The following is a 16578-nucleotide window of genomic DNA, read 5'->3' as shown; positions in this document are numbered from 1 at the left end:
GAATATTTTTAGATCCTACACATCTATTATTCAAGTGTAAATATCCAAGCCAATTTGGGAGTGTCAAATTAGGAATGATCACCTAATGCATGTCTGCACATCATAAACTGACTGCACCTAATCTGTGACTGCATGAAAAAAACAAACAAGAGTTAGTGCCCCTATAGAGGTGCATGCTCTTTTATTTCACACTCGCTGCATCAAGTGATATTAAAGGAAACAAAATTAGGATGTTCCTTGAATGTGGTTTTATTATTCTACTATGGAATGTTGGGTTGGTTTGCTCTTTTATTTCATATTGCATGCATAAGGTATCACTATGGGTAGCAAAATGAGGACAATTCTTGAGTAAGGTTTTATTGTTCCACTGTGGAATGTTGGGTTGGCAGGTTTGATAGCTTCCCTAACACTTTGCTGCAACCTTTGATCATCAAAATGCTTTAATGGGGTTGGATGGGTAAGGATTTTGTTCTTTGAGAGCTCTTTGTGTGTTGGATTCTATAGAACACCTAGCCATGGTTATGGTCTGTCTTATGTGTGAATTATCAGATGTTAGCAAAGGAATAAAGAATGTAAGCACCAAATTTCAAAGACACAAAGTAATATATCAAAATTATTCTAGGAGGTAATTGAGATGATAGAATGATTGGGAATATAAGTTCACGATGTAGACTCAAGTCCAAAACCAACAAGAAACTTAGATTGCACTTCAACTCTCATTATGTCAATAAAAGGAAAAGGAATTTATAGAATTCATGCACAGTCATCTGGGGAGGTATGAGGAACTGGCAAAAAAAATGGACTCCCTGCACTCTTTTGTTTCCAAAATGCCAACCCATCTTCAACTTCTAGCACTACCCATGTAATCATGTTCATCTAAAATTAAGGAGGAACCCTCTGAACATCATTTTCCTTTCAAGGTATCATGGAACTATGTTGTAGGATCAGACATAACAGGGTCATCAACAGATATGTGGATATGCAAACATCTGAATGCATCATGGAGAACCCAGTTGGCCTTAAAGAATCAGTCCCTTAAGGTCTAGTTTTAATGTAGCTCTCTATTTTTATCACATTTCATCGGGCAGATTTTTGCTAAAACAATATCTAAAATACTACAACAATATACTTACTAGACATATAGGATTAGAGCTTGGGAAGGGGGGATAAAACAACTTTTGGGTGAGAATTTTGGTTATTTTTGACTTTCTGACTAGCGGTTTGCAGTTGGTCTTCTTATATTTTTTTTTAACTACACTAACTATTTGGTTGTGTCAACCTACATATTCAAGTTTACATAGGTAAATTATTAAATTCCCAATTGGGATACCATCCAATCACCTTCTTAAATACTGGATTCCTCCCACTTTTCTATAAAGAGTACCATACTCTATATTTTAAGACACAACAAATTTAATACATGAAGTGACTCTCTTGTTCCCTATATTAGTTTTGAGTCTATGTTCATTTTTTGTGTTCCATTATCTGTATACGGTTAAGCCTGATATTATCATGCAATCTGTAATTTTATTTTACATCGTACTACAGTTGCAGGGCATCGATTTCCTGCATGTTCCTTGGCCACCTTAATTTTAAGATTTGGGCATTATTGGGTCACTGCAACACCATCTACCATTTTCCCCTCATTATGGTTGAATTAGTTTGTTTAGCATTGCTTACAACAACTATTCATGGTCATCATTGGCTACTGCTTGAATTTTTTTGCAGATGGTTTGGCTCTCCTTGTGATAGACCTCACACATCACAAACTTCCTCTTAACTGCTACACCTTCTCTTGCATATCAAGCTGCTCATTTCCCGTAAAATTGCTCAATGGTAGCCTTCGAGTGTTTGACCTTTTGACATAAAGGTTAAATAAATATTTTAAGAAACAATTTTTCCTATGCTAGGAAATTTCCTTTGTAAAACTTGGGTGCTTGAGAAGCCATGCATTCACCAAGAAACTCATTGTAGAAAGTTGAATTCTGGAATATTGGTGTAACATTGTTTCCAAGTGTGCTTGCAAGGCACCAAGTACACCAGCAACAACTCTTGTAACACTATCATCCCTACAAATAAGAAAATCCATGAAACATCAGTAGGTAAACCATAATGTATTATGAGAACTGCAAGTATCTTAATATTTTAGTCTGCTGTTGTCTTTGCTTTTTCTATAATAGGTCGTTGGTTAGTTTGGAAAATGGGGTTAGGGCTCAAAGGTAAATTTTGGGAACAGATTGGGGCTGAGTTTTGGGACGGATGAAGGTTACCTTTTGACATGATCCGATCCTTGAGGGAGGGGGGAAATTTCTCCTATAAAATGACTAATCTAGTACTAACTTCCATTTGGAGCCATGAATAGAAAAAATATAAAGAAATGGACTCTAATGAGGAAAATGTTGTCACATGCCTTTGATTAGATACACTTTCATGATCTGTGCAGGGAGAGAACAATATCGCTGATGGCATTTACAAGTAAGGAATTGTGATATCCTTTCATGACCCGTGCAGGGAGAGGAACAATATTGTTGATGGCATTTACAAGTAAGGAATTGTGATGGCTCATGGAGATGGATTACACAAAAAATTTCCTGGTGGCATATTTTTGAATATGCTTACCCTATGTTTTATTAAATCTATCTTCAAAAGACATTAAAAGTTTGCAGGTTAGTTATATATATATATATGAATTCCTAACAGAATGTTACTAAACATCTACTGATTGTAATTTTATTTCATATTAATGAAAATTACGATTTTTTTGCCAAGGAAGGAAAATGTATTGAGAATACTCATTCTCAAAACAAATTTTTATGCTATAAATGTACCAATACAAATAATGTAAGTCAAACAATAGCTAAATGAGACTAATAATTCAAAAGATGGTAAACTCTAATCACTAATTTAAAAGACAACAATTATTTTCGAAAACTAGAAGACTAAAAAAAACTCTTGCTACTACCTTTCTTTATCTCAAAAGATAACATCAATAAACTACAATATATGTACCACATATAGCATCATTAACTCGGTCTTTGCATTCTTGAATCCTTAGAGAAATCCTAAATATGCCTCAAAAATACCATTTATCAATTTATTATTGTACTCAACCATTTCATCATTTGTGCCACCTTGCTAGGTAGCAATCTCTGCTATAAATGGAAGATGGAAGCACTGGCATAACATAAGCAAGATACTTCTCAAAATTTCCATTAATAGCAAGAGAAATATCCCCAAAACATGAAAACATTGGGGGATGAACTGAATGGTTCAACTGACTACTTGATGAGTCTTTTAAAAGATGGGTCATAATAAGGAAAAATCTCATCTTCCAAAGAACGAGTAATGTCACCTACCACACCTACTATTACTGCACAAACTTGACGGTCTTCAAAATTCTGGAGACCCATTTCAACATACTTTTAAAATTCTAGCATATATTTACAAATTCAACATCACTAGCATAAGCAAGAGGACCTATAGCTAGCATGGCTTCCTCATGCATTGTTGCAATTCTGCAAGCAAACACTTGTAGAAAGAGAGCCATCATTTGGTTTGTGTATTGTAGAATAACATATATTGTTGCCTCTTTATAGCTAAGCTTCTATATAATCACCTGCAATACACCTCATAATAATGCCTGAATATCACCTTGTTTCTCTCTATCATCCAAAGACACTAGATTCAATTCCATAGTCTGGCCCAAATTTGTCATTATTAAAGGGAGAAATTGAATTATAACATTTTCAGTTTCTTGAGTTGAGCATCTCACAATTTCATTCAGTGTCTCATAACCAACTATTTTGATGTGAGAGTCAACAACATTTTCCTCTCTATCATTGCAAGAAGAGAAGCAATTATATTTAGAAGTAACAAAGATAGAGGACAAGATTTAACATTGACCTACTAATATCCCCGAGCAAGAAAATATAAATCGCCACAAACCTTATCCGCAACATTTGGAACATCTTTAATTCTTTCGAACAGTGCCGAAATAATGGACTGAAGGCTTTACAGAGTAATAACAGGGGACTGGAAAGTGGGGCCATGAAAGAACTCAAATATTTTACCAAGAGTCCAAGCTTTAGTATTTTTCCCATCGTTGTTCTCATATTTCAAGGCATTATGATTGTTTTAAATTTTAATCCTTAGTCCTTCCAAAAAAAAATTGGCTACAAGGGAGAACAAAATTTGACAAGCCAATTGTTAAAAACATTACAACGCAGTAATCTAAGCTTTTACACATTTCGTGTTGCATTTACCTTAGTCCAATTAATACTCCATGGATCATTAACTCATTGATGTTCAAACAAAATATTAATGACAAGAACATCCATAATAAGCATCGTGGTTGACACATTTGCAAAAAATGAAAATAAGACGGTTAAGTCAACTGCAATGCATCTCATTATAGTGAATTGTAGTGCAACTTTTATAGGCTGATAAAAGTAAATGTCTTAGTATGTAAAAACTAAAAGGCACATGGTTAAAACCATCCTTATATCATTTACAAAATTCCTTTTTAAATATTTTGAATTTCAGAGGATTCAACATAAAAATTATTCAATGTAAATTACTTGAGATATTGTCAATATTATTCAATGTAAACTCGTCAGCATGGTTCTTGACCCAATTATTGAGATGTGTAGCTTGGGAGCTACTCCTACAACCCTTGGGGTATTGGGTTTGTGTGGATTTGACCCAAAGAAATGTGGTTTTGTGGGAAGTGTACCTAAGTGGTGGGATTTATACACAAAGCTATGGGGCTAAGGGGCACCTATAGCTACAATGGAGTGGGAGAAAGTAAATGAAAATAATTTTGTTTCTATGTTAGTGTCGTTTTGACATGTAGGCTCAAGTTGGCTTTGGTTAGAAGACGTGACACTTGGTGGAAAATAATTCCACCTAGAACACTATAAGAAGAAAAAATATTGATGTCATTTGACATCTAAGTGCAACACATCTAATGTGAAGACAAGCCTTAGATAGCCGCAAATCCTCAAAGAGCCGAGTTGTAGTGAAGGAAGGGGAACAATTTCTCTTTTCTTGTGTTCTAGTATAGGCCAAGGTTAGGAGGGTTGGATGTGTTGTATCTGCCATGGTTTTGTGCATACGACTATAGTTTATCTCTATGTTAGTGATGTGTTGAGTTTTTTCACTAAAGGAGGGTCGAGACCCTTGTATTTACTAGAAAGTAAGGTCGTAAAACCTATGGTGTAGCATAAGTGTAGGGTGAGTCTCCTCAAAGTAATGCGTAAGTGATCTGAGGGCTGTTTAAGTGATGTAACCATAACAAGTTGAGGTCTAATGTGGCCATAGGATTAGATCCATCATGAGGTAGCTGCAACAACCCTAATTGGGCCAAAAAATCCTTAGAACAAAGTCGCACAAGGATGAGACTTTCAATACTATGTAGAGATCCTTGAAAAAGGTATTAGCTAGGTTTTTTTATGTTGACGATTACAAGCAGGAAGATGAATTAAGGATTGTCCAATAAGATGCTTTGGATACTGTATTGTATGCACTATGTACAATCACCTTGGAGAAAGAAATGTGGATATGAGTGTTGGTATATATAAGCCTATGTATAGTGACAATTGAAGTGGAAATTCATTATTAGAAGGCAGATTATTGAAGGCCCTAAGCACAATGATGTAGGAGGAGTATTATCATTGTTAGAAGAAAACCTTTGAAGACCTTATGAACAATGATTTGAAGAGGAAAATTATTGTTAGAAGCCAGACTTATTTGAAGCCTAATATCATTATCTTTGGAGCAGCTTAGATCACTGAAAGAAGTCAAAGTGTTGAGTTGCTATGTGCAAACAAATCTAGAGTAGCAGAGGACCTTGTGAGTATTTGAGGCAAATATATTGGAGTAGCAATATTATCTGCATGTTCAAGACAAGCTGATTGAAAGCATTGGTGCAAGTGCTTCTTCAAAAAGTAAGTCAAGTTTTTTCTTGTTCCTGGGCAGATTGAGTGTTAAGAATTGTTGGCATCAAGACCCAGTTTTCATTTTATTAGGGCTAATTGTAAGGGACATGATCCTTGTTATGAGATCCCTATGTTTGTTTTATTAAATTTGTAATACAAGAAAATTTTGGGCTACATAAATTATTTTGTACTTGGTTGATTCATTGTTAGGTTGGGCGAACACACCTATGGTTTTGTGCATGATTTTTGTACATGTTTTTTTTGGACGCGACGGTTTTTGGTCCATGGTATTGGACGCGATGGTTTTCGGTCCATGGTATTGGATTCTTCGGCATGTATAAATATGTATTATAATATTGAAAGGAACAATAATGAAAAATCAAGCTGGTAGTCCCGGTTTTGGAATCCAGGGGAAAATCTCTGTGTATATGTGTTTTATGTGTTATGCTCTCGCATTGTTTATTTTATGTGTTTTAGAATTCGTATGTAGGTAATTTTTGTACGAGGTTAAAACCTACAAATTTCCACTGTGAAATTTACTTGGAGTTATGGTATTCCAGTGTTGTTGTGATCGTGTTTTAGACATAGACCTGATTCTAAAGTGCCAAGGAAAAATCAACATAGTATGAGAACTACTTTGAAGGGACAACTGAATCAGAGTGTGCACAATGAACAACTCAAGAGAGAGTTGGTTGGTTTCTATTGAAGGACTAACGATAATGGTGAAGTAGTTTCCTGAGACTCAAAGGGAGTCAAGTTTGAATGGGAGTTTTTAAGTTGATAGGGAGAATCCATAACCCAAGAAGAGCACATGGTTAGTGGGTAGCAAGGAGACTTCTATAGCTAGAAATAAGGCACCACAGATTGGCCTGAAGGCCTCTCAGGAGAAGAAGAAGTGAGAGGCTTCTGGTGGTAGGGACACTACTGAGGATAGTGTGGTTCATTCTACAAGGTATGCTACAATGGTGGATGCCATAGATTGAGCTAGTGTTGTTGACTAGTTACTTTAGAGTAGTGGAAGTATCTCCCTCGCTAAGAGGGAGTGTTGAGATGTGTAGTTTGGGAGGTATTCCCACAATCCATGGGGTACTGGTTTTTTGTGGATTTCATCGATAAAAATGTGGTTTTGCTGGCAACGTACCCAAGTGGTGGTCTTGCTACCCAAAGATGTGGGAGAAAGACCTAAGAGAAATAATTTTTTATTCTATTGGATATGTTGTATCTCCCAGAGACAGCCTTGGATTGCTTCAAGACCAATGCCTGGGCACATCTAAAATGGTGTGTCTGAAATGATTACAGGAAACTGGAGACAACACTTATGATGTATGGATACATATGTACATAGAAAATAGGTCGGTTCATTAATCCAAAGAAACGAAACATAGATTTGTGATACTTCTTCACTAGTTCAAATCTCAGAAATAAGCATAAAAATAGTGGAGGCCAAGAGCTTCAAGGTCTTACAGCTTAATAATCTTTTGCAGAGTGGGTGAGAGAGGATAAGAGAGAAGAGTAACCCATCACATAGAGCATAAGGCTTCAAGACTTCTATATTCAACACACAGAGATTGGGGCAGTAAGGATTTCTATGCTTATTTGGGTTACAAGAAAAAATAATGAATGAAGGGAGAACTGAAAGCTATGATTCATGTGCTACAGATTTAAATATCTAATCTCAATAGTCCTCATGGGCATATACACAAACAATGTTCAAGGAAATGAATCTGTGAAAGAGTTACAGGCATTTGCATTAACATATAGATATTAATGAATCTTTGAGGGAGCTTGAAACACATCTAGCAGCAATAATTACATGAATTTGGGGAAGAAGCATGAACATAAAATGGGTTAGACAAAGGGGAACACATACTATAATCCTTTGAAGAGGGAATCACCATTTTTTCCTTGATATTATGAAAAGATTTGTATTGCAAAGGAAATACAGTCTGAAATTATAACATGTCGTCTTTCTCTAGAATTTTTGAAACTAAGTCTTGCATTCCTCTATTTATATGGAAAGAGGAGGAAGAACATTTATTACACAAAATATCTAAGGTCCCTACTCAGCTGTCTGGTCGACTAGCTGTATTAGTCCTAAATGGCTCTATGGCCCCAAAAATATTACAGAGTTGAATGCCTCCGGATTGGAGATACGTTACAGTACAACATAGTAAATAACCACAAGGAAAAAATACATGAAGATCCCATCGCCCATCCTGTGATCATATCGATTTGCAAGAGTTGTTCTAGCTAAGGTATGACCTCCTGCACTATTTCACGAACCACAATCTTTTATTCCTTTACTCCATTCAATGCTAACTCCTGGACCCATGTCTCATTGATCTTCCTCTAAATCAACCCATTATGTGCCTTGAATGCACCACCTACTCCTCTTAAAACAATAGTTGTCATCCCATCACGCCCTTTAAACCTTTGTACTGCACTTCCAGTGCCCTGACATGGTGGTTGAGCAGCATTCCATGTGTAACAACGCAGTCTCACAGGCATGGGCCTTTTTCCTCTAAAACAGGTGAAATGGGCATTTTTGATTTTCCTCTTAGCCCCCTTTATTATAACCCCTTGTGTGGCTTTTCTCATATGACCGGGGGTTGGAACGAGGGGCTTAGCCCTCAGGCGCTAAGGCCTTTAGACCCGTGTCTCAGAACCTTTTCCTTTGTATCACAAAATCCTGCATACCGACGTTTTACCATGCTTTTCCCTTTTCCATAGTGCAGGCTGATAGTCTGGACGTGAAATCCTTATAGACCAATCTGTAATAATTTACTGTGTCCGGGGGAAAGTCCCGCACATCACATTTGGCCTTGCACTACTGTCTTAAGATTTTCCCTTTATCCGCTTGTAATCGCCAATAACCTGTTGACGTCATTGCTGAAGTCATCACTGCCACATGTCATCCTAGAGGAGAGAGAAAAGGGCCTACCCGACCCTATTTTGTCAAGAATTTCTTTGTTAAACTTTTTGACCCTCTCCTAACGATTTTACATTATATTGGAGGATCATCCCCTACAATGTATTTGAAGCCTTAGAACCCTGCCGATCTGTCGATATGCGGGATGCGGAGTTGCCGAGATGCGAGACTCTGATATCGGCCTTTGGCGCCGAAAACTGCCAATAATCCTTAAGTGTGAGCCATGACCTCACCGATATGTGGGATGTGATATTGCCAGAAGTGCGACATGTGGCCCACATGAAGGAGAGAGAAAGGGAGTCTACCTGCCCTATTTTGCAAACCTTTTCCTTTGTATTTCGGAATCGGCCCCTCTTGGCGGTTCAAAACTATATTGTAGGGTTGGCCCCCTACGACATCTGTTAAGTATGGAGCCCGCATGTCCGCTAATATGTGATGCACTCTGCATCAGGCCTACCTGAACGCCAATATAAGACCCGCGATGGACCTCCCAGGCCCAATTGCAATTTTCTCCTCAGGATTAGCCATTTTTTATTTTTCCTAAACTTTCCAAGGCAATATTTAATGGGCTCTAACTTTTGCTCTGGAAGACCATTTTCAGACTTCTATATACCATTGGAAATATATTTCTGAGCATTAGGCATTGGAGTGGGATTATTGCAGCTCTGGGATCTTCTGTGGCTTGGGACAGTGGCTCCAAAATTTCACTATTCTTGGGAAACCTCGACCAATTGAAACCTACAATGTAGTGAGTGACAACATTGGCTCCAACTGGGGATAGTGCCTTGCTGGTAAGGTGATAAGGACCTGCAGACCAATAGCTTTTCCTTCCATTGGGCATGGGGTTATTTTTAAACAAAATGTAATTTTGTGAAAGAAAGGACTTTTTTTACAATAAACTGAAAATTCAAGTAACAATTTCAAAATACACACACCGAATATTTACAGTGAGAAAGATACAACTGTCTCTAATTTTGAAAATAAAAGTTTAGGAACTGACCATTTACATGTAGTTCTGGTAGTTCACCATCCAATTTTTTGAGCATGTAAGTGTTATTTTGCCTTTCTTCTGCAATCTTGAAGGGGCCAAACCATAGCGGATCAAATTTCCCATGTTTAGCCTTTGTCTTCTCGTCTGACATCCCACATAAGAACTAAATCTCTTCGCTGAAGAGGACTGTACTTAGCGTTCTTGTCAAACATAGATTTCATCCTTTGTTGATAGTTTGGTACCCACTTTCTCTCTATTCTCATTAAGCTCCACCAGCTTATTTATTCTTCTAGTCAAGGCGCTAGGTTCTTCCTCAGATTCTTGCAGCAACATAGCTACTGGCATTACTAATTGGGTAGGGAAGACAACAACCTTTCCATATACTATCTCAAAAGGAGATTTCCCTGTGGATCTTTTGGGTGTTACACGGTTAGCCCACAAAGCAAACTTTAGTTGACAATCCTAGTTCCGTTGATTTTCGGTGATGGTCTTCTTTAGAATTCTCACCACAGTTTTATTTGAAGAATCGGTGAAGACATTCCCTTAAGGGTAGTATGTAGTGGAGTGCCCAATAATGATGTTGAATTTGTGGCAGAAGTTGGTGAACTTGGCAGATTTGAAGACTTGTGCATTATCCGTGATGATTTTAAAAGGACACTCAAAGCGAGACATTATGTTCTCCTCCATAAATTTTATCACTACTGAATCAATAGCATTCCTAGCTGGGATAGCCTCTACCCACTTGGTAAAATAGTCAGTGGCTGTTAAAATCCACTTGTGTTGGCTGTTGGAAGGTGGGTTGATTTCTCCAATGAAGTCCAATCCCCACTGTCTAAAGGGTTCCTCTACATGCACAGGAATCAAGGGGAGAGGAGAAAACTTATGTTTTTCAGCAAACAACTGGCATTTTTGGCATGACCTAACTTGAGAATAAACATCTCCAAACAACGTGGGCTAGTAAAATCCTGCCTTGAGGATTTTGTGTGTTGTTTCCTTCCAATTGTAGTGTCCTCCACATACTCCCCCATGGAAAACCTCAATCACTTCACGGGTTTCTCCCTCAACGGCATATAGCAACAATACCCCCATCGAGTCCTTCCAATAGAGCAATCCATTAGATATAATTTATTTCTGTGCCTATAACCTCAGACTCTGGTATTTAGATCTATCTAGTCCCAATGGGCATCTCAGGAATAAGAGGCAATGAACAATGTTCTTATACCTATTCAATCCCTCATATTTGGAATAGATCTTTTGCTCAACCGTTTTTATTTTGCTCTGTTCATCCTTTGGACTACCCTCCTCTATGATCAAGCTTATCCTCAGGGCTTGGAAGTTGGATTCAGACAAGATCTTGGCCAACCCTTGACCTTTGATGAGCTTGGTAGGCTTGATTTCTAGCTCATATTCCTGTATTTTAGCTATCCATCTGCCCCTCTTTCCTTTGTTGTCTCCCTGCATCAGAATGTCTTTGACTCCTATCATTAGGATAAATGTTATGATTTTGGATTGCAGCACATACATATGAAATGACTTCAGTGCCTTGACCAGTACATAAGCCTGTTTCTCGAATATATCATACTTCAGCTTAACGTCCCTTAGGACTTGGCTAAAAAAGGAAACAAGCTGCTCATAACCATCTTTATTTTTCTGTAACAACACAACAACAATGGTATGTGGAGAGGCGAAAGAAAATATGTAAAATGGCATTGAATAATCGAGACTGGCTAGAACTGGGGCCTCAGCCAAATCTTGCTCAATCCTAGTGAAAGAATCACGGGGGGTGGAGCTCCATTCAACTTCATTCTCCTTCTTGAGCATATCTATGATACCTTTAACTATCTTAGCATAGTTGGGCACGAATCGCCTTAAGAAATTTATCCTCCCCAAAAAGGCTTGGACTTCTTTCTTGTTTCTGGGCAAGGGAATGAGGCCGATGGCTTTGACTCATTTAGGATCAATCTTTACTCCTACCTACTCTATTATGTGCCCAAGAAGCTTCCTCTCACATTCAGTTAATGTGGGATGGACATATTAGATTCGAAGCTGAGTGGGGTGGATCTACGAATTGACAAACACATGGTCTAGTGGTCCTTGAACCAGATTGTGGATAATGGTAAATCGACTGGCCTAGTAACCCCTAAACCAGACTTCGGGTTGCGGTAAAGCCATATTGTGTGCCTCGGTGGGCCTAGGAATCCTTACCGGTTAATGGCAGGATATACGGTAAAACCAAGAGGTGGATTTTCTCTCTGTTGGGCGTAGTAGTCCCTGGATGGGATGTACGGTAAATCTTGGAGAGTATGTCTCGGTGTAGAGCCTAGTGATCCCTGAATCAAACTATGGATTGTGGTAAAGCCTAAGAGGCTAGGAGGCACTCAAGTTCCTCATGGTGTAGGTGGAGAACTCTAGTGGCATCCATGCTTGTTGGTCTTTTTGGTGTGTTATATGAGTCCCACTTTCATGCTTGGAATATGGCATAGGGGTGATTGGCTGAAGCGAGACTTGGTTCAGCCAATTTATGGTCAGGTGGAATGTGGTAGTCCCATCTTCGATTGGTTTATTGCATTCATTAATGAGAAATTCATTCCCTTGATTTTCATGTGTAAATATACTGATGCATATATGGATTTTGTGGCTGATATGTTTATGATATTTTTGTCCCTATTATGTTGGTTATATGTATGTTTTATGACAACAACTATGTATGGATCTCAGCATGTTTTTACTTGTAAATGAATGGATAATGTGTATTTGACCTAATAGATGATAATGCAGAAAATGACACGAGGGAACAGTGGTTCTTAGTGATTCTTAGATAAGTACAAGATCCCTATATTTAATTTTGTTGATTACACCTGTAGATTACATGCTTGCGACATGTTTGACGAAATGCCTGTCATGGCTAGTAGGGGTCTGGTTAAAGTCTTGTTTAACTTATTGCTTTGGCATCATTATTTCCCTATGCTTTTACTGATCTTAAGCTATCACTCCATTTTGGGCAGTGACTTGGGCTCTAGGCCTGAAAAAGTGGCTTAAATCCTGGGGCCGCTAGCACATAATTGGAAATTTTAATTCCTGGTTGCTAGCAGAAAATCCTGTGAGAGTGACTTTGGGTTTTTGGATGCTCTCTTTTCCCATAGAATGGGAGAAACTGAGGCATAAGATGTCCAGAACATCAGTGGGACCCAGGGACTAGCTATCTGAGTGGCTGACATGTCTTGTGAGGATTCTGAAACTGATGTTGGATGACTCTGTGTGATGTTTCTGTTGATTCAAATTCCTTAAGGTCACATAGGAGGTTGAATCCAATCATAGTAGCATCTCGTCTCATGTTTATCCCGGTTGACTAGTTACTCGGGTAGAAGTTGGAGGAGGGTGTTACAGAGTGATATCAGATCATGGTTCAACCCTTAGACTAGATGGGCAGTGTGTGTGGGTCATGCATGCATGTCAGTTGCATGTGTGTCTCTTACACTTGCATTCCATGTTCTTGTTGCATTTTCTTGATTATGGTTGTAATATGGTTGTCATGGAGAATTTGATGTTGATTTTGTGGAATGAATTTGTCATAAGTATATGGTTGGTTACATATTGTTACATGTCGCTTACATGTTGGTTTTATGTTTCCTACTTACATCATTGTATGTTAGGCTGCATTCTTGTAGATTTGATTACATGTATCAGTCTTGTAGTTTGATTACAAGAATTGACGTTATGCTCGAATACATGCATCTATGTGTATGTGTAGTTGATTTGGCATTGCTTGTGCATGTTGATGGTTGCATGTGGCAATGTGTACAATGGAGTAATGATTACTATCATGCATGAGGTCATATCATGCATTGTTGATATGACTTTGAATTGATGACTGAACCTTAACTAGAGTGACGTTTATATGTTGATACATTTATGGTGAATGTACATATGTTGTTATGTTTATGTTATATATGTATCACGCTAATTTGGTGATCTTGCAGACAAGGTGTCCTCCCCGAGATATACTAAGGTACATTGATCTATTTTGATTTGGTTTATCTGACACATTATTCATTGCAGGAAAGAGATCAAATGGCTAGCAAGTTGGTAGACTACATAGAATCTCCTTATCCATCACATGAGAAGCATGGTGCGGGGCATAATTCTGATTTGGCCGATACATTGAAAATCTTGAAGGAAAAGATAAGGAGTTGTAAGGCAGATAATGACCGGATCATACAAACACAAGAGAAACAAGAAGAGGTTAATGCTATACTTCTTTAGAGTTTGTCAGACTTGCAGCAACAAGGGCCACTTCGGATCAACCATGGACATGAGGATACAAATAATGGGGCATATGGCAGTAGGTCTCCTAGTAGACACAAGTTAGATATATCTGACATGGTGAGAGATGGTAGGTTGATGGACACTCTAGATAGGAGGGCCTATGAGTATAGGTACTATTCTAGTTTTGGTTCTGATAGACATCATGATCGTCATCACTATCATCCTTATAGGAGGAATGATATGAAATACTTACCGGGTGAGTTTAAGAAAGTGAAGCCACCTACTTTTGATGGAGATGTGAGGAAGCTCGAAGAGGAAAAGGCTTGAATACTTGGGATGAACAAATTCTTTGAGTTGCATGAGTACACAAATAACATGAAGGCCAAAATAGCTATCTTCAGCTTGAAAGGTAAAGCAGACATCTGGTGGGAAGATGTTAAGCAGGTCATAGACATCGGGACAGATGATTTGAGTTGGCAGGAGTTCAATAGACTTTTCAGGAAGAAGTATTTATTAGAGAGGTACTATGAATGTAAGGCTAAAGAATTATATGAGATAAAGATGGGATCAATGACAGATGAAGAGTATAGGACCAAGTTTCTAGAGCTATTGAGGCTAAAGTTCAGTGATTTGTGAGTGGTTTTCCATTAGCTTTTATAGATCGGATTGAGTATGATGATCCTCGATCACTTGAGGAAGTAATTGGGAAATTGAATCATTGATATGAACAATCAAAGCGTATGAATGAATCTCAACATGGATGGAAGGAAAAAGACAAAGGTAGAGGTAAATGGCAACCTAAGAGAACAAGGCCTCATAATACAAATGGGAAAGAAAAATTGCACTGCAAAAGAAGTTTAATGTAGTTAGACAGGGACATGGGTCACTGTTATAGACATTTTTGGACACTGTGACCCCAATCATACATGTCCATAAAACAAGGGCTCCTAAGTCCCTAAAAGTGTTGCTTCACACCCTAAAGGAACAAGGTCAGCTGATTACATCATCTCCCAGAAGTTCTCCATAGAAAACTGCTCAGAACTGGTCAAAGCTGGACCATACAGACTGCCCAGTGCAGAGGGTGCGATGCATCTCACCTGCTCAGTGTAAAGGGTACGATGCATACTGGAAAGCCCTTCTGTAGGGTGCGATGGGCGAGAGTAGACAAATGGCAGAGACAGTTTGCAAGGTGGATCGTCATGGAATCTTCCAGAAACTTCTCCTATGACACTTGCCTCTCTGAATTCACCCAGGGATGAGTAAGAGATCATCAATCTCCAAGTGGAATCAAGAACTATCAGAGAGAGGACACTAATCAAAATCCCAGAAGCTGACTCACCCCCCTGCAATCATCTATATATGGATCCCTCATCACAGAGATCCAGAGGCTGGAATTTTGTATCTTGTAAGGAAGTGTTGTTGGTTTCTTGGTGGAATATCATAGTGTTGGGTGATCTAAGCTTTTCATGAGGTGAAGAAGGGCTTTCATGCTGGGAGGATGATGCTGGGTCATATCAATGGGTTGTAACCCTCTCTTCTAATCTTTATATCAATAAAGCTATTCAAGTTTTCCTCCACATTCTTGTATGTCTGATTGTATATGCATTTGTGTGGTCAATATATATCTGGTCCTATATTGTTTATGATTGTAGATCTATGTACTTTGAAGGTATTATGTTGCTTTGACTTTATAGGTACTCTTTGAAGCAGAGTGTTCAAGGGAGAAGTGGCAAAGACCTGTCGGTGAGGAGAAGGGACAAGCAAAGAACCGAGCGAAAGGTCAAGGTTGGTTTTCTTTGATCCTCTCCTATCTACTTCTCATAAAGGAAAACGAAAGTAACTTTAATCTGTTTGTTTCTAAGATAGCTACCCGTCTTAGTGGGACTAGCATCTCTGCATAGACACTAGATTTCCCGATAACAGTCACAACAACAACAACATACAGGTGAGGACATTGGTCAGTTATAGTGTTGGAAATGTGGTGAGGAACACCTTAGGAGAGATTGTCCCCAACATCAGGGTGGTAGGCTTAATATATACAGTGATTAAGAGGCACAAAATGTTAGGGATGTTGGCCAGAGTATTCCTCGTATTTATGCAAATATGGACAACATACAGGTAGAACACAAAGCATCTATCATTGAGATGTATTGTAAGCTTTGTGATCAAGTTATTTATATTTTTATTGACCCTGGATCTAATTATAGCTATGCTAGTCCTGACTTGGTGGATACATGTGGTTTGAGTAAGGAATTTCATGCATATTCTTAGTTAGTGCAGTTGGATACAAGTACAAAGAGGTGAGTTCATCATTGGGTAAGAGCTTGTGCATTTGATTTAAATGGTATGCCTACCGCATCACATTTAAAAATATTACAGTTGGGATCATACAACATGTTTTTGGGCATGGATTGGTTGTATCTTCTTAGAACCAAGGTAGACTGTTCTGACAAAGA

General features: G+C 38.3%; 1 pseudogene; it reads right to left on the bottom strand.

The window, feature by feature from the left end:
* Positions 1-1901: 1901 nt before the first annotated feature.
* LOC149240740 (importin subunit beta-1 pseudogene) lies at positions 1902-4125 on the bottom strand (annotated as a pseudogene).
* Positions 4126-16578: the final 12453 nt, after the last annotated feature.

Source organism: Pinus tabuliformis, chromosome 8 (assembly GCF_031772625.1).
Source record: "Pinus tabuliformis cultivar Carrire ecotype Pingquan chromosome 8, CPIR1, whole genome shotgun sequence".
Taxonomy (NCBI): Eukaryota; Viridiplantae; Streptophyta; class Pinopsida; order Pinales; family Pinaceae; genus Pinus; species Pinus tabuliformis.
The sequence above is the reverse complement of the archived record's forward strand: the minus strand, read 5'-3'. Positions and strand labels throughout refer to the sequence as shown.